Raw genomic sequence first — 20,749 nt, forward strand, 5'->3', positions numbered from 1 at the left:
AGAAAGCACGTAACAGGTAGAAGGAAGCGTTTCCGACCCTATAAAGTATATATGTTCTTAATAAGGATCACTAGCCGAGTCGATCTAGCCATGTCCGTCAATCCGTTGATGGCCGGCCGGCTACCAGATACGCGACGAGTTAGAGCGTAGTTACGGCAAGGCGAAGAGAGTTTGGAGAGAGAACTTCTCTGAACTGAACTAATTTCTCAGAATGAGAGATCGGAGAACGAGAAGTTGGAGAAAGAAAGTTTGAAGATCGAGAGTTTGGAAAGAGAAAGAGAGAGAGTGGAGACTTTTAAAGCAGAGCGAGGGTGCTGTATAATGGAACGGCACTGGACTTTGGACTCTGGACTCTCCGAAGTAAGACACTGGTAACTGATGTCCTGTGAGCATCACCCGGCTAAAGTAAGGCAATTTGTTTCTCCTCTTGCCATGACTAAGCTCTGGCGCAGGGCACAGCGGGTCCATTAGAGTTTAAGCAGTGATGCCAGCTACGAGGAACCGTGAGCTCGGGGGGAAAGTTGTCTAAACCCAATGTGCCTAAGTGGAAATTGAGCAGGTTCTGCCGCGACTAGTCAGAAAGCGCGAGAGTTCATTCGTTTATGGTTTTAAGAGGCGTAATCCCGAAAAGCCCAGCGGTTTGACCGGCGAAGTCCCAGAACGGCAACTGATCGAGAAACTAAGTGCCCAAGATCACACTACTTGCCAGAAAGGGCGAGCGGTAGACCGATTGTGGTTTCAAGAGGAGTAGTTTTGGGGAGTCCTTTTTGCGCGCCTTACACTTAGAGCTGTATACATAGAAGATAATGCGTCTCAATTGCGCTCCGTGGAACTCTGAAAGAAATTTTCTCCGTTTCAACCCACCAACTGCACCCTACAAGGGAGGAGCGTGGGAGCGACTACTTCAATCAGTAAAAACAGTACTAAAATCAATATCCCCGGCGGATAATTTTAATGATGAACACTACGTACAGCTCTCATGTAAGCTGAAAACATCATTTACTCCAGACCATTAACCTTTGTTTCCGTAGATACAGCAGACGGTTAAGGGCTAATAGGATCATCGGGGGAATGTTACCGCCGTAATTTAAATCGCCAGGACTGCCGCCAAATTTAGTGGGCCACGTAGGCTAATATAGCAGCACCAACCAAACAATAATATGGTAACGCCGAGTAGGCTTTATTTAAGACCTTGTCCGGTTGGTAGAGGTGCAGAAACATCGATGTTTCTCCACCTCTTCCGGTTAGTGAATCATCAGCATCAGAGTCTAAAAGCGCAAATGTAAAGTATTTGCACTTTCGCATGTGTTACCTCGTTCTATGCTAATAATTGGTTTAGACTGCTTGCATCATTGTCTAATATTCAAAAATCAAATAAAAAATCAAACAGTCTTGATTAAAGAACGATTTCATGCTTACCATTTTAAGACCGTTCGTACTGAAAAGGGGTTACATTGAGCACATTTCGGATTTAAATATCTAACAACTATAAAGGTTCCCAACTGTTTATTCTGAATGGCCTTGGTGTATAATGCGCATGCAATACACAGTGTTAATACCCGTGAGTGACAAATCGTAAATAAAGTTATATTATTAAAGTAATTGTAACTGCGTGTACAGATACGGCTTTTAAACAATCGATTTTATAGACAACTTACTCTGGAAAGCTGACCACTTTTTGTGGCCAAAAATCCATTTTTCGAAAGTCGTTAATATTAAAATCTAATGTCGTCAAAGTGTTGGGAATACATCAAACCTCAATGTTACGTAACAGAAATTTTAACAGAGTCACGATCTGTTAAAATATCTGCTGTTAAAACAGCTGTTCGGTGTCACGGGCGCACGAAAGCTACTTTGCGAAAAAAAGAGTCGGCTTAAAATTATAAAAATAAGGCACCAAACTATGTTTTTATCAAAAAAGTTGTAATGGCATTGAAAGAGAGCAGCTTGTACTATATGTTTGTGGTCGTCACAAGTTGGATTTGTTTGTGTTGTCCCTTTAATTGAGTGTTTTTAATAGACGCTATACGTGCACAAATTTACAATAAAAACTAACGTTAAATAGAGATATAAAGTGAGTTTCACCTAGTTTCGCCTTAATATTTACACTGTGTTGTCAGAAGTTCAGTTCTTGTTCATATGAATGCAATCCTAAAGTGCACTTTTGCGCACTTTCGTCGCAATTTACCTTTTTAGGTCACAACCTCAGATTGGCCAATACAAAATTGTTAGGGATTTGGAGTTCTGGAGAGACAAAGCAGGCAATATTTGACAGACTTAGACCTTCGATATCTGGTTCAGATGCTTATGAGGATGTTTTAAAAAACAAAGCGAAGCTTTTTGTTATAGATTGTCCCGCAAATGGACATCTTGCAAAATAAATTTGAATAATTTCTAAAGAAAGTACTTAACTTGGCTTACATCCGACGTTGAGGCTTGCATGATTGGCAGGCCAAAATTGCCTTATTTGTTGTCGTGAGCAAGGGCTCAGAGAAGAGCAGCTTCAAATTTAATCAAATCCACGGCTGGGAATATGAAATTATTAATAAATTCACCTAGTGGTGCTGCGCGTAAGGGCGGTAACATGTAAAAAATGGGCGGTGCCACACCTTTTTTAAAAATATATGTTCATTATATCAATATAAATCCAAATTAAAAATATACACCTTTATATTAAGTTTTGTTTTTAGGGTAAGTATTTTCTTATCTATTTTTATATTTTTTTTAATGAAATAACAAGAAATTTCTTCCAAAAAGGGGTGGTGCCACGCCTTTTTTCTGTTAATTTGCTAATTATAAGCCCAAATATAAAAACCGAACTCAAATATTTGCTTTTGCTTGAAGTTATTAATTTTGGCCACAAAATCAGCCAGCCTATAGTGCGCTGCTAGTGTATTAATTTTTTTACAAGTGCATTTAAAACTATTCATCGAACATTCAAAAAACGTCATTATGAGAAAGTAAGAATTTTCTGTTTTTTTCTCATTGGACCTCTGTGGATAGAGGAAGCGGAAAGTTATTCGAACGTGCGCCGAATGTTTTAAAATGTAGAAGTACAAACAATAATTACATTAGCAACGCTTGATCTTAATGTCAGTTTTCTATACAATAAAACATTCGACTTCATATAAATATTCGCATCTGTAGTGTTAACGCCTCGCATGATTTTTGAATATTCGACAATGATGTTAGCAGTCGAAGCACATGGGTCATCCAGGCTTGGCTGTCCATTGTATAAGTTTGCATGGAACCCAAAGGTGTTGCAAGACCGGATGCAATTCTTCAAATCAGCAGTATGAAAGAATGAAATCTAAAACCCGAGCCGCCGAGTGATTGGGGAATGCACCGGACACGAGGCGCTAAGTCATCGGACCCACGCTAGTGCTGTTGACCAAAACGGCCGAGTTATGCATCGGGCTATGCAGCGGGTGCGAAGTACAAGGTCAGCATTCTGGCCATAGCCCTGCCGTCTATTCTGACCGTCGCTGCCGACGTCGGGCCTTCTTCCTGGCTTTCTTATAGAAAACTTAAGTTAGCTTTATGCAGTTCTTAACAGACTCGCAAAGAATCCAAACGGATTCCGGGATAAAATTAATTCAAGCAATAAAAATTTATAATTATCCAAACGGATTTCTAAAGAATAAAGATTATAAATTTAAACGGAAAATAGTCTTGTCTTCACTTATATGTCTTAGTGTTTTAATCGTATAAGTCTATTTTCGTAATACGAACAGGTTCCTTTAAATATATGATCACACCGTTTACATACCTGTTTTTTGTGCACTTGGGAAAAGCCCCTGAAAAAACAAGAAAAAATCAAAGTTTTCAGAAACCAGCAACACTGGAAACTCTCCAGACTAGATTTTTATTTAAAAACATTCTCTGGTCACACTCCCTTAAGAATCACGCCAAAATGGCCCACCAAGAAAATAAATTTCACTTTCCAGTAAGTTATAACAAATAGAATCTGAGCATCCCAGTTCTGTGCTTCACTTAAGTGCAGGACTTTACCTTGGCTTGAAGACAACCATAATTGGTGACCCCGACGTTTCGAATATCTACAATTAAAGCGAACGCATCTCGACTTACTCAAAACCTCATCATAACCTCAAACAATGCCTGTAAACGAAGACTTCGCCGAAGCGCAGGAGCCATTGCAATGGGATTCCTCTAGAATTTAGAATTTATAATTTATCAGTATATATTATCAACTATACAAAAATATTTTCCAAAAGTTTCATTGGCTTACTCCAAATACTTTCAAAGAAAACGGCCCCAGAACCACTACACTTCATTCCGCGGCTGTATACTTTGTAGACTTTGAAGCTCGTGTTCTCGAAACTTAATTTTTTTATCCGGCCGTCAAAATTACGATTGAATTTTTTAACCGATTTACTTAAAGTAAACCAGCCAGGAAGTTGACGGCCGCAAAAAATGTCAGTCAACGGTATTGTTAATTGTTGATTAATATTTCCGCAATTTTGTTTTTTCTGACTTAAAATCAACTTTGGCGTTGGCCCCGCGTCGATAAGACGAATGGCGTCCTTGTGGTGATTAACGAGCTCTAAATTCCCAAACCACCCCAGATCTGTATTTTTTACCACACATGAATGCACTCATTTTTTTTCGGGAAGCACGTATTTTCAAAGATCGATCTGAGCCATACATACTATCAAACTCCCATCGAGGTTGAGACGTCCCCAAAATGACCATAAATACTCCTTTTCGATTATTCGAATTCACTCACATGACTTTCGGACTGTGCAACGCTGCACAAACATTTCAACGATTCATGCAATCTGCCTTTTCAGAGACGGATTTTGTCTTCGTTTACGTCAATGACATCGCGCTTGCATCAGTTAATATAGAACAGCACCAACTTCACCTCCCCAATATATTTGAACGACTACGGCAATTCAACCTCACCATAAATCAAGGTAAATGCGGTTTCGGAAAGAATTTTATCGATTTCTTAGGCCATCATATCTTTTCAAACGGCATCAAACCACTGCCAGACAAAGTGAAGGCCATTTCGGATATCCCTCTGCCCAAATTCGCTTAGGAGCTACGCAGGCTCTAGTCAATGATTAATACGTACAGATTCTTGCTAAATGCAATTTAACACCAGGCACCGCTAAACCAACTTTTTCCAGGAAACAGGAAGAACAACTCAACTCCAACTACTTGGACTGCCGTTACCGTCAACAAATTCGATGAATGTAAACGAACTCTTTAAGAGGCAACATTACTTGTCCACCCAGCACCCACTGCGCCACTGTCTCTCTGCACAGATGCAAGCGATTTTGCCGCTGGAGCGGTACTACATCATGTCGTCGACGGCCAGTTCCAATCAACAGGATTTTTATGTGTAAAAATATCAGAAACGCTACGCAAGTATAGCACATACGATCGGCGATATGATCGAAAAAACCAGACAAAGCCTCTCCACGGAATCTTCGACAGTTGGATTTCAATAGCCAATTCACTACCTCTATCGTGCATGTGGCTGAATTGAAAACAATACCGCTGATACGCTTCCCGCATTTCAACTTATCGATTAAAACACCTCAGCATCACAAGCAAGTTGCGGAGAGCTTAAACGGCTACTGAACGACAACACCACAGAATTGCACTTAAAGTCAATCAGCATTCCCAACTCTAATTTGTAAAACACTGTATCCCTTCTCAAAAATTGAAGATTTCCCGACACGTTCGCTCGCTGCTGCAGTTTACGCTTCCTACACAGAGATTAGACCTTATTAATTTGGACCTCATCGGACCATTACCCCAATATACAATATAAATACTGCTTAACAATTATTGACCGTTGTACACGTTGGACGAAAGACATCGCAATCGAGGACATGCACGCCAACACGGTAGCCTTAGCACTCGGCTCGGCTCGTGGATTTCAAGATTTGGAGTTGCAGCCCGCACTACAACAGACTAGGGCAGACTGTTCGAGTCCCAATTGTTCCATGAATTGTTACGAATGCTAGGAATATTCTATCTTCGAACAACAGCATATCCCCCGCAAGCGAACGTAACTATCGAACGCTGGCACAGAACAGTAAACTTTACTGAGTAAAGGCGGCCATTATGAATAAATTAAATATAAATTGGGCACAGAATCGTCCCCTGATTCTGCTCGGGTTGCGTTTAACATTCAAGCCAGACATCAAAACAACATCAGCACAACTTGTGTACGGCACAACCCTTTGCCTTCCATGAGACTTTTTTCATCAAGGGTCCAATTTCCAACCGCAAACTGTCTTCGCAAAGAATCTGGAGAAAAAATAAGCGAGAAATACGACCATTTGTTGCCTGCTGAATCAGGCAACTCACGTCTTCCCACGAACGACACCGTCCGTGGATCCCTTCAACCGCCTTACAATGGACCCTTTGAAGTGACCGACTCAAGCCCGTCTTCATCGAAACTAAGCAGCCAACAATTCTACTTCCAAACTCATCCAGGACTCTAACAACAGTACCGAAGACACCGTAACGACCCCCGCTGTTAACCAATCATTAGACCTCTTCTTACAATAAGACTCCCTGTTCGTTTCACAAGAGAAAGTCTAGGCCCTAGACCCTAGGGGATAGTACTGTGGCGATCATGTTTATGCAATCTTGCATTGCTGGAAACTCCCCTGAATAAACTTTTATCTTAAAACATTCTCTGGTCACACTCCATTAAGAACCACGCTAAAAAGCCCACGAAGAAAAGAGATCTCTCAGTTTTAACAAAGTATAAAATATTTAATATGAAAACAAGGAAGAACGCTATAGTCGAGTACCTCGACTATCAGATACCCGTTACTCAGCTAAAGGGACCAAAGGAAAGTGGAGATATGCAAGCAGCAAATGCGCCACCTACCGGCGGTAGACAGATTTAAGCGTTGTGGGCGTTAGAGTGGGCGTGGCAAAGTTTTTTTTAAATCAATCGATAGGTATTGACGAGACCAATACATTTCAGTTAAAATTTTTTATCTAGCACGAAAAATGTGGGCGCCACAGGCTTGGGCGGTTTGTGGGCGTTAGAGTGGGCGTGGCATATTCGCGTGACATATTTGCGCTGCGCTCAAGCCTACGGAATCTAAATCTGAAATCGCATTTCTCTATCTTTGATATTTTCCGAGATATCCGCGATCATATTTACGATTTTTTGAAGTTTGTGGGCGGTTTGTGGGCGTTAAAGCAGGCGTGTCAAACTTTTTTTGGGGTCAATCGATATGTATTGATGAGAACAATGCATTTCAGTTAAAATTTTTGTTCTAGCATCAAAACTGTAGGAGCCACAGTTTTGGGCGGTTTGTGGGCGTTAGAGTGGGCGTGGCACTTTTCTGAAACAAACTTGCGCTGCGCAGGAATCTCAGGAATCTGCATGCCTAATCTCAGTATTGTAGCTCTTATAGTTTCCGAGATCTCAGCGTTCATACGGACAGACGGACAGACGGACAGACGGACAGACGGACAGACGGACATGGCTAGATCGACTCGGCTAGTGATCCTGATCAAGAATATATATACTTTATGGGGTCGGAAACGCTTCCTTCTGCCTGTTACATACTTTCCGACGAATCTAGTATACCCTTTTACTCTACGAGTAACGGGTATAAATATGAATATGAAAAACCTAAAGTAGCAAAAGGAAAGTCGCGTTTTTGCAGAGCTCCCGAAACAGTCGCTCAAAAAGTCTATTACATCTAGAAACTTAAACAATTTCTATCGGACTATAAGCCGCCTGTGGTCTATGATCATTTAGCGTTCAAATCGTGCGTGTAATCTCCATACTTTTGTATAAAAACACTTAAAACACATTTCTTTTTATGTGTAAAAATATCAGAAACGCTACGCAAGTATAGCACATACGATCGGCGATATGATCGAAAAAACCAGACAAAGCCTCCCCACGGAAACTTCGACAATTGGATTTCAATAGCCAATTCACTACCTCTATCGTGCATGTGGCTGAATTGAAAACACTACCGCTGATACGCTTCCCGCATTTCAACTTATCGATTAAAACACCTCAGCATCACAAGCAAGTTGCGGAGAGCTTAAACGGCTACTGAACGACAGCACCACAGAATTGCACTTAAAGTCAATCAGCATTCCCAACTCTAATTAGTAAAACACTGTATCCCTTCTCAAAAATTGAAGATTTCCCGACACGTTCGCTTGCCGCTGCAGTTTACGCTTCCTACGCAGAGATTAGACCTTATTAATTTGGACCTCATCGGACCATTACCCCAATCAGGTCAATATAAATACTGCTTAACAATTATTGACCGTTAAACACGTTGGACGAAAGACATCGCATTCGAGGACATGCACGCCAACACGGTAGCCTTAGCACTCATCGGCTCGTGGATCTCAAGATTTGGAGTTGCAGCCCGCATCACAACAGACTAGGGAAGACTGTTCGAGTCCCAATTGTTCCATGAATTGTTACGAATGCTAGGAATATTCTACCTTCGCACAACAGCATATCCCCCGCATATGAAAAACCTAATGTAGCAAAAGGAAAGTCGCGTTTTTGCAGAGCTCCCGAAACAGTCGCTCAAAAAGTCTATTAAATCTAGAAACTTAAACAATTTCTATAGGACTATAAGCCGCCTGTGGTCTATGATCATTTAGCGTTCAAATCGTGCGTGTAATCTCCATACTTTTGTATAAAAACACTTAAAACACATTTCTTTTGGTCAAAAGTGTAAAGATAAAAGAAAGGAAACATTCACACACATATACTGCAGTGCACAAAGACTGAATACTACCAAAAGCACACTCAAATCAATAACTTATACAATTACACAAATCACTCAAACTCAAAATTGATCAAAACAACAACAGTATGAAAAGTCGAATACCGAAATCAAGGTAGCTCGCACGTCGGACACACAATTGCTGCAACAAATTGATGCAAAATTCTCGAGTCGACGGAAGGAAATCAACATGGAACTGCTGCAGCTGATCGACGATAAATTTGCGGAGTAAAGGGAGTCACTGGGTAGAGAGTATCGAGAGAGCGAGGCCGGCTTTCTCAACACTCTACAGGCTAAATTCGATGCAATGAACACCGAAATACACAACCTTACGAAACGAGTGCGACAGCTGGAAACCGAGGCAAAAGAGGTGAATACACTGAAACAACAAGTGTGTGAACTGGATGCTCAACTGGCAGCAAAGTGCAATGCACAGGAGGTCGCGGATGTTGCTTGCAACCTGCGCTGGCATGGTGTACCGCAAGTCGAGGGCGAAAGTTTGAACAACCTTTTCAATCGACTTTGTTTCTCACAACACCTGACCCCTCCTCCGCGAGTTAGGTCTATTTTTCGAGTCCGACCGCGCCAAAGAAACTTACTTGTTGACCCAATAATAATAATAACAAGAAAGGAAGTTAACTTCGGCAAGCCGAAGCTTATATTCCCTTGCAGCTATAATTATTAAATTTAAAAACACAAAAAACGATATTCCCAATAGTATAAGATAATATGTCAAAAAACACAGAAGCTATAATTTGTTTCATATTATTTTACCACCAATTTTTCGATCGTTCCTGTGGCAGCTATATGATATAGTCGTCCGAGTTTGATAAAATTGAATTCGAAATTCAGAACTAATTAAAAAATGTTATTTCCAAGCGTTGGAGGTTATATGTTAAAAAACACCGAAGCTATAATTTGTTTCATATTATTTTCCTTCCAATTTTTCGATCGTTTCTATGGCAGCTATATGATATAGTCATCCGATTTTGATAAAACTAAATTCGAAATTCAGAACTAATTAAAAAATGTTATTTCCAAGCGTTGGAGGTTATATGTTTAAGAACACCGAAGCTATAATTTGTTTCATATTATTTTTCCACCAATTTTCCGATCGTTCCTATGGCAGCTATATGATATAGTCGTCCGATTTCGAAAAAATTTAATTCAAAATTCAAACTAATTAAAAAATGTTATCTCCAAGCTTAGGAGGTTATATGCTACAAAACACCAAAGATATAATTTTTTTAAATTTTTTTTCCGATTATTCCTATAGGAGCTATAAGATATAGTTGTCCGATCCGGCTGGTTTCGACTTATATACTACCTGCAAAAGATATAAGACTTTTGGGAAAGTTTCAGCCCGATAGCTTTCCAACTTAGAGACTAGTTTGCGTAGAAACGGACGGACAGGCGGACAGACGGACAGACGGACATGACTAGATCGACTCGTCTAGTCATGCTGATCAAGAATATATATACTTTATGGGGTCGGAAACGTTGCAAACTTCTGACTGAAATCAATATACCCTCTGCAAGGATATAAAAATGGATCACGTGCGCGAAAAAGCTGTGCTGCTGCGGGCGATTGGAGTGCACCCTTCAGTTCTGCAGTAGGGACGCTGTGACATGGCTTTTTGTTTTTTTTTTGTGCCTAAAACGCTGTGCCGCTGTTGACGTCAGCAGAGAAGTCGGCGCAGCGTAAAAGACTGCCTACGAAAGCGATCGTGCAACAAAGAGAGGCAGATATTCGGAGATATCCCTCTCTTTCTTGTCTTATAATCTGCCTGCACTCCGCGCTCGCAGAGACAAATTTCGTCCGGACCGTTATTTTTTTTTTGGAGTCTCTCCGTTATGTTCGCCTAGCGACTAATATTTTGGCGGAAAAATTTTAGTCGCGCAGCGACATGTGAATGCCCTAATATTTTAGGAGCATTATTGTATATAAAAAGAAATCATCTAATATTGTTTTATAAAAGTAAATTATTTGATAATAGTAAAATTAAGTAAATTGAATTTATTTATAATGTTATGTTCACTTATTATACACTTTTATTACAATATAATTTTTTAGTTTAGTTATAGAATTTAGTCCGTTAAAATTTATTTCAATATTAAAAACATTTTAGTATTAACATTTTTTAAAAATTCATATTGTATTTTTTACTCAAGAAATAAAAATTATATAGTCGGATATTTTTCGCTTTAGAAAGGGTATAGGTGCAGTGGCACGCGCCAACAGCGAAGAGAAAACAAAAGAAATCAAGAAGAAATGAGAAGAAGACTTGGTGCAAAGGGAAGCATCCATTTTAATTGTGCGCAGCAGAGTAACTTTAATCGCTTAGTTAATATAATAAAGTCAGGTAAGTGCTACATTAAGTTTTAGATGTTGTGCATTGATCTTAGTTTAAAGTACGTAAATTTTGAAGGTATTCAATGGGTTCCGTTAGCCGAAAGTGGATGACTAAATGTTTTGTGCCAAAAAAATCCCGCAAAGGGTTTATACACAGCTATATAAGGTAAATATACAAATTAAAAAGTAAAACGCAATTTTTAATCATATGCCCATACATTTTTTAAGGAGCGTTGGCCAAGCCCTCCAAAGACCCGGACAAATGTTTGAGAAAGGCGATGACGAACGTGAAAAACAAACTAACAAAACAAAAAAACAGAAATACTAACAATAATTGTCCCCTTACTGAAAATCGGAATAATACGATCTAATTAAAATGAATTTAAATGTATTTAAAAATGTATGTATTTTAAATTCTATATTTTCATAAGTGAAAACTCATGGAAAAATTCTGATTTTCACAAGTGATTTCACTTGGGACGTGTCACTTGCCAGTGATTTCATAAGTGAAAACTCATGGAAAAATTCTGATTTTCACAAGTGATTTTACTTGGGACGTGTCACCGGCACGTGACAGGCCATACGAAAAATGAGTATAAGGAACAAGTGAAATCCCGTGAGACTTGCGGACATCCCATACAATTTTTTATGGAACGTCACTTGTTCTTCACTTGTGCAAGAGGACATGTCCCACGTGATTCCCAAGGTGATTCACAAGTGAAACTTTTTTTTTGGAACTGAAGGGCACCGACAAACAACCAAATCGCAGCTGAGTTTACAGCTGATCGGTTTTGACTCCCTGGCATTTATATACTTAAACGAACAATTAACGAAAACAAATTACGAAATTTTTAAGCATGCCATGCGCCTCAAAAAACAAAAGCGCGTAGCGGCCGTCTTTACTCGCCGTGGAGACGTATTTGGTAAGCCTATAGACGGAGAAGAGGCTTCCCTTCAGTTCTGCAGTAGGACCGCGGTGACATGGCTCAAGGCATAAAGCTTTTTTGTTTTTGTTTTGTGCCTAAAACGCTGTGCCGCTGTTGACGTCAGCAGAGCAGTCGGCGCAGCGTAGAAGACTGCCCACGAAAACGATCGTGCAACAAAGAGAGGCAGATATTCGGATATTTCCCTCTCTTTCTTGTCTTATAACTCCGCGCTCGCAGAGACAAATTTCGGCCGGTACGTTATTTTTTATTGCGTCTCTCCGTTATGTTCGGCTAGCGACTAATATTTCGGCGGAAAAATTTTCGTGGAGCAGCGACATGTGAATGCCCTAATATTTTAGGAGCATTATTGTGTATGGAAAATATAAAACTTATATTGTTTTATAAAAGTAAATTATTTGATTATAGTAAAATTAAGTAATTTGGATTTAGTTATAATGTTATGTTTACTTATTATACATTTTTATTACAATATATTTTTTTAGTGTAATTATAGAAAATTAGTCCGTTAAAATTGATTTTAATATTTAAAACATTAGTAGTATTAGTATTAACATTTTTTAAAAATTCGTATTGTATTTCTTACTTAAGAAGTACAAATTATATAGTCGGATATATTTCGCCTTAGAAAGGGTATAAGTGCAGTGGCACGCGCCAACAGCGAAGAGAAAACAAAAGAGGTCTAGTAAAGGGGTGAGAAGACTTGGTGCATTCTGTTTGTGTGATTGAAAGGGAAGCATCCATTTTAATTGTGCGCAGCAGAGTTACTTTAATCGATTAGTTAATATAATAAAGTCAGGTAAGTGCTACATTAAGTTTAAGATGTTGTGCATTGATCTTAGTTTAAAGTACGTAAGTGTTGAAGGTATTCAATGGGTTCCGTTAGCCTTCAGTTCCAAAAAAAAAGTTTCACTTGTGAATCACCTTGGGAATCACCTGGGACATGTCCTCGTGCACAAGTGAAGAACAAGTGACGCTCCATATAGAAAATTGTATGGGATGTCCGCATTTTCACAAGTGAAAATTCAAATGAAAATTTTTCGAAGTCCTACGGGATTTCACTTGTTCCTTATACTCATTTTTCGTATGGCCTGTCACGTGCCGGTGACTCATCCCAAGTGAATCACTTGGGAAAATCAGAATTTTTCCATGAGTTTTCACTTATGAAAATATAGAATTTAAAATACATACATTTAATTTACTTTTAAATTCATTTTAATTAAATAGTGTTATTTAGGTTGTCTGTTAAAGGACAATTATTATAGTAAGCCTAGTTTTATGTTACGTTATTGGCTTTTTACATTGGTCATCGCCTTCCTTAAACCTTTGTCCGGGTCCTCCGAAGCCTTGGCCAACGCTCCTAAAAAATGTATGGGGATATGATTAAAAAATGCGTTTTACTTGTTTATTTGTATATTTACCTTTTAGAGCTGTGTATAAACCCTTTGCGGGATTTTTTTGCCACAAAACATTTCGTCATCCACTTTCGGCTAACAGAACCCATTGAATACCTTCAAAATATACGTACTTTAAACTAAGATCAATGCACAACATCTTAAACTTAACGTAGCACTTACCTGACTTTATTATATTAACTTAAAGAGACGATTAAAGTAACTCTGCTGCGCACAATTAAAATGGGTGCATCCCTTTCAATCACTCAAAAAGAATGCACCAAGTAGTCTTCTCACCCCTTTACTCGATTTCCTTTGTTTTCTCTTCGCTGTTGGCGCGTGCCACTGTACTTATACCCTTTCTAAGGCGAAATATATCCGACTATATAATTTGTACTTCTTCAGTAAAAAATACAATACGAATTTTTAAAAAATGTTAATACTAATACTACTAATGTTTTAAATATTGAAATCAATTTTAACGGACTAATTTTCTATAATTACACTAAAAAAATATATTGTAATAAAAATGTATAATAAGTAAACATAACATTATAAGTAAATCAAAATTACTTAATTTTACTATAATCAAATAATTTACTTTTATAAAACAATATAAGTTGTATATTTTCGATACACAATAATGAGCCTAAAATATTAGGGCATTCACATGTCGCTGCTCCACGAACATTTTTCCGCCGAAATTTAGTCGCTAGCCGAACATAACGGAGAGACGCAAAAAAATAGCGGACCGGCCGAAATTTGTCTCTGCGAGCGCGGAGTGCAGGCAGATTATAAGACAAGAAAGAGAGGGAAATATCCGAATATCTGCCTCTCTTTGTTGCACGTTCGTTTTCGTGGGCAGTCTTCTACGGCTGCGCCGACTGCTCTGCTGACGTTCACAGCGGCACAGCGTTTTAGGCACAAAAAAAGCTTTTTGCGTTGAGCCATGTCACCGCGTCCCTACTGCAGAACTGAAGGGTCCATATAGAAAATTGTATGGGATGTCCGCATTTTCACAAGTGAAAATTCAAATGAAAATTTTTCGAAGTCCTACGGGATTTCACTTGTTCCTTATACTCATTTTTCGTATGGCCTGTCACGTGCCGGTGACACGTCCCAAGTGAAATCACTTGGAAAAATCAGAATTTTTCCATGAGTTTTTACTTGTGAAATCACTTGCAAGTGACACGTCCCAAAATCACTTGTGAAAATCAGAATTTTTCCTATGAGTTTTCAATTATGAAAATATAGAATTTAAAATACATACATATTTAATTTCATTTTAAATTTAAATTTTCAAAAATTGGACAATTATTATTTCTGTTTATTTGTTTCGTAAGCTTATTTTTAACGTTAGTCATCGCCGTTCTTAAACCTTTGTCCGGGTCCTCTGAATCCTTGGCCAACGCTCCTGGAAAAACATATGTTTAAAAAATGCGTTTTATTTGTTTATTTGTATATTTACCTTTTATAGCTGTGTTTAACCCTTTGCAGGATTTTTATTGGCACAAAACATTTCGTCGTCCACTTTCGGCTAACGGAACCCATTGAATACTTTCCAAATATACGTACTTTAAACTAAGATCAATGCACAACATCTTAAACTTAACGTAGCACTTACCTGACTTTATAATATTAACTTAAAGAAACGACTAAAGTAAATCTGCTGCGCACAATTAAAATGGATGCTTCCCTTTCAATCACTCAAACAGAATGCACCAAGTCCTCTCACCCCTTTACTTGATTTCTTTCTTTCTTCGCTAGCCGAACATAACGCAGACGCAAAAAAAAAATAACGGACCGGCCGAAATTTGTCTTTGCGAGCGCGGAGTGCAGGCAGATTATAAGATAAGAAAGAGAGGGAAATATCCGAATATCTGCCTCTCTTTGTTGCACGATCGTTTTCGTGGGCAGTCTTCTACGCTGCGCCGACTGCTCTGCTGACGTCAACAGCGGCACAGCGTTTTAGGCACAAAAAAAAACAAAAAAAGCTTTTTGCCTTGAGCCATGTCACCGCGTCCCTACTGCAGAACTGAAGGGAGGGGTTACTACGTGCAAAGCTCCAATAAGCATTCTGATCTCAGTAGTAATGTGGGCGAAATCAACTCAAGCAGAGATGCCGCTTTAGAGAATAATTCATTTCGTAATTAAAATATTTTGTATCTCTATATTAGGATTTTAAATTAGTTTAATATCTTTATCTCTTGTTATTCAAATGTTTAGGATCAGTCGCATTGTTAATTTAGTAGTCTGCCTCATTTTTTGTCAGTGCTTGTTTTTTTTATTTTGAAATTTAAAACTATTCAATGGAAGAAAACCTGAATAATTCAACAGCAAATAGTCGTGCCCTTCTGTGCATCCTGGCAAAGCAGAGACCTGATCTCAAGATTTTTCATATAAATGCCCAAAGCCTGCCAAAGAAAATTGAAGAGTTTAGGTACATGTTTGTAAATTCGGAAATTGATGTTATATGCGTGTCTGAAACATGGTTTGTCCAGAGTCTATGTGATGTGCTAATATCGTGTGATGGATATAATGTGTACCGTTTTGATCGTGTTAGTCATGGGGGAGGAGTTGCTATATATGTAAACAAAAAATTAAAATCCAAAATTATTAGTTAAAATTATAAGCCAACACACAATAAACAGTGCAATAGAATATATTTTTCTTGAAATACAAAACCCGATTATGGAGAAAAATCTGTTAATTGGCTGCATTTATCGTCCGCATTGCAACACAAATTATGATGATTTAATCAATATTCTGACAGACATTACAGTAAACTTCACTGATGTAATCCTTGCAGGCGATCTTAATAGTGATATTCTGAGGGAATCTCACCTTACCAGCAACATGGAATCGCTAGGTCTGAAACCAGTGAATCTTTCATTTCCAACCCACTTAAGCAGAACACGTAACACATAATTAGATTTGTATCTTGTGAGTGATGTTAATAAAATATGTTTGTATGATCAGCTAATCGTTCTGTCCTTTTCAAAACATGACCTTGTATACCTGACCTATAACTTTGACCTAAACTACACGGACCATACAATATTTTATCGTGATTTTATTAATATTAATTACATACTGTTGAACGAAGCATTTGACCTGTGTGTATGGAACAATAATTACAGTCTTCCAACAGTCGATCGTCAACTTAAACTTCTACAACATAATATTAGCTACTTATACGATAGTTTTGTTCCAGTTAAAAGTTAAACAATTCGACCGTCCGAAAAACCATGGTTTACCAATAATATAAAATTGGCAATTATAAAACGTAATGAAGCATACCAGAAGTGGAAAAGATACAAAACACCGCAACACCACAGCATGTTTGTATCTCTGAGAAAAACGGTTATCAAACTAATCGACTCTGCAAAATCAAACTTTTTTAGCCAAAAATTTAAAAACTCAACCTCTTCGAGTCAAACATGGAAACAGATTAAAGCTCTAGGGATAGGTAAACAAAAGACATCACAGGAACTAGATGTTGACATAGATGAACTCAACCTTAAATTAGCAGAATGTCAGGTTCCTGAGGTCACAACCAACACGTACCTGAATTCAGTACCTGAAAACATCTGTGATACTAGGTTTAGATTTATGTGTGTTGACCAATGTGATGTTTTAGATAATATTCTTAAAATTAAGTCTAACGCAATTGGACCTGACGATATTCATCCTAAATTTATAAAAATCCTACTTCCTAAACTTATCCCTTACCTTACGCACACATTTAACACGGCTCTTACCACGTCTACGTTCCCTGATTGCTGGAAAACCGCCAAAATTATCCCAATACCAAAATAAAACAAAGAATACCGGCCGATATCTATTCTTCCGTACCTCTCGAAGGTGTTTGAAAATATTGTCGCATCACAAATAAATAATTTTATATCTGTCAATAGCCTCTTAAATGACCATCAATCTGGATTTAGAAAAAATCGTAGCTGTACTTCAGCCATCTTAAAAATAACCGAAGATATTTGTCAACAGACGGACAACTCGTATGTCACCTTCTTACTATTGCTGGACTACAGCAAAGCGTTCGACACAGTAAATCATGATATCCTGTGCTCAAAACTCAAAAGTTTGTATTTCTTCTCCAATACTGCCGGCAAACTTTTGTGTTCGTATCTTAAAAATCGTCGTCAATATGTTGTATCGTCAAATATTTGTTCTTCGTTTGTCTATCTGAAGCGTGGTGTACCCCAGGGTTCGGTTCTTGGACCACTCTTATTCACACTATATATAAACGATCTTCCTTCTGTGCTGTCGAAATGTAATGTCCATTTATATGCTGATGATGTTCAGATGTATGTTAGTCGTCCCTTAAACAGAATTAGTGAGTGTTTAGATATTTGTAGAATGGAGCTTGGAAGAGTAAATGAATGGGCAAAAAACAACGGTCTTGCCATCAATCCATTGAAATCAAAGTGCTTAATCATTTTTAAGAAGAAATTATGCAATATTGAACTATTCCCCTTGAATATTAACAAAACACCAATTGAGTACGTGGAAACCGTCAATAATTTGGGTATCACATTTAATAGAACTTTGAACTGGAATGACTACGTAAACAAAGCTGTTGGCAAAACATACGGACTAATAAGATCCTTGTCACTAGTTAAATGTTCCTTATCTGTTAGTGTGCGTCTTCTAATTGCCAAGTCTTGTATAATACCCACACTCTTTTATGGTCTAGAGATCTATGCAAATTGTGATATAGCAAGTCAACATAAGCTGAAAATAGCATACAATAGTATTGCGCGTTTTATATTTAATTTGCATAGATCTGACCATGTAACTCAATTTGCTTACAAGATATTTGATATAAGCTTGGCAGATTATATGAAAAGTAGAACAATAATCTTTTTACACAAAGTTATATACACCAGGGAGCCATCGTACTTATTTGAAAAATTACAATTCTCCAGATCTACAAGAACAAAGAATATTAGCTGCATCCGACACAGGTTTCTGCTTTCAAATAGACAATTTTTTATAAATGCGACTAGGACGTTGAACGAGCTTCCCAACTACATAAAAGAAACTAGGAGCGCAACACTATTTAAGACAAAACTTCTCTCACACCTAAAAAATGGCAGTTCTAGTCTACTATAAGGTATATTATCCTATTTTAACATTGCGACTTATCCCCAAAACCTTTTCCTTAGTTTTTTTAATTTCGATTTAACTTCATATCTATTTATCTAAATGTTCAACAATAAATGTAACAATGTAAGTCATTAGATTTAAGAACCAATTTTGTCCAAATTTAAATATGTTTACCAGTTGTGACTAGCGCTGTAATTTATAAGTTTTAGAACTTGTAGCGTTAGGAAGCCTAAAACAATAAATAATAATAATAATAATAATATGATCTAAGCATCTGTGATTCAGGACCTTACCTTAGTTTGAAGACAACCATAAGACCATAACCATTCATAGTGTGCTCTAATAAACGCTAATGGCGTTGCATGATATTAAATAAAATACCGAAGATGACGGCTATACCTCTGGGTACTCCACCAAAAAAAAGTTACATCAAACATTAAACTCGAATTGTCTTGCCATTGATGCACGAATACAACTTTTTTTGATAAACGAAACTATAGTTTGTTCAATTACGTATTTCTTTAGAAATCACTATTATTTTAGATCAAAACAAGAAAGAACGCTATAGTCGAGTACCTCGACTATCAGATACCCGTTAAAGGGACCAAAGGGAAATGGAGATATGCAAGCAGCAAAGCGAGATTGAAATGCGCCACCTACCCGCGATCTCAATATATGATTATGTGGGCGGTAGACAGATTTAAGCGTTATGGGCGTTAGAGTGGGCGTGGCAAACTTTTTTTTGGTCAATCAATAGGTATTGACGATACTAATACCATTTTTTTCTAGCATGAAAATTGTGGGCGCCACAGGTTTAGGCGGTTTGTGGGCGTTAGAGTGGGCGTGGGAAACTTTTTTTGAATCAATCGATAGGTATTGATGAGAACAATACATTTCAGATAAAATTTTTTTTCTAGCATCAAAACTGTATGAGCTGCAGCTTTGGGCGGTTTGTGGGCGTTAGAGTTTGCGTGGCACCCTGCTGGAACAAACTTGCGCTGCGCAAGAAGCTCAGGAATTTTCATACCAAATCCCAACTCTCTAGCTTTTGTAGTTTCTAAGATCTCAGCGTTCATCCGGACGGACAGACAGACGGAAATGGCTAAATCGACTCGGCTAGTGATCCTGATCAAGAATATATATACTTTATGGGGTCGGAAACGCTTCCTTCTGCCTGTTACATACTTTCCGACGAATCTAGTATACCCTTTTACTCTACGAGTAACGGGTATAAAAATCGATGAAATACGCCTTCAAGGAAACCTTTGTTTTCCGGTAAGGTATATCTCCCTGATTAAGAAAAGGGCACTTAAAATTTGTTTTATGGTAACAATTTTTTTTAAAGTGTATAAAACGTTTTTCGCCCTTTTTTATTTTCTAACTCGAGTTCTGATAAACCGAATTCGGTCATCAAAGACTCATTTTACAGGTAATAGAATGCCCTTTTACTTTTTTATACATATCATTGAGATCCGTTCATTAGTTTAGAAGCTACAAATCGTCAAAGTTGAAAAAGTTGGAAAAAATGCAAAAACGCTGGCATAAATGGCTTCTTTAAAAATACCATAGGGAGATGTACCTTTAATTATAACTGCAAGGGTATACAAACTTCGGCTTGCCGAAGTTAACTTCCTTTCTTGTTTATGCTGAGTCCTTGTAACACAATTTTGATTTTTAAGGACTAATATTGCTAAAAGTTTTTCATTTTCAACAATCCTGTAAGTGAATACCAAATTAATCAAAATACATCGGTCAACCGAACTTTAATCTGTGCAGTAAAATGTTTACCTTAAATTTTTAATTTTTTTACAGCGCATCGGTTAAGCACTTTCATTGAATAGCGAAAAAATAACATGTGTTCCCTTGATAAAAGCAGATTATACATTATTACTGCATTTACAACCTGTTTGGCAAGCAAAAAATTAAATGTAGCCTATGCTATATATTATTATTTATTACATTTTATTATTATTATTATATTATTATATTATATTATATATATATTTTTAATATATACACTTGCTCGATATTGCCATGTTCGTCTGCCATTTCTACTTAAACCATTCTATCAGATTTAAAGTTATCTGCATGAAACTTTTTCAAGTCACTACTACTAGGAAGTATCTACTAGGTAGTATTTATGTCTGAATAGGAAAGTATCGTTGT

This window comes from Drosophila subpulchrella, unplaced genomic scaffold (assembly GCF_014743375.2).
Source record: "Drosophila subpulchrella strain 33 F10 #4 breed RU33 unplaced genomic scaffold, RU_Dsub_v1.1 Primary Assembly Seq422, whole genome shotgun sequence".
Taxonomy (NCBI): Eukaryota; Metazoa; Arthropoda; class Insecta; order Diptera; family Drosophilidae; genus Drosophila; species Drosophila subpulchrella.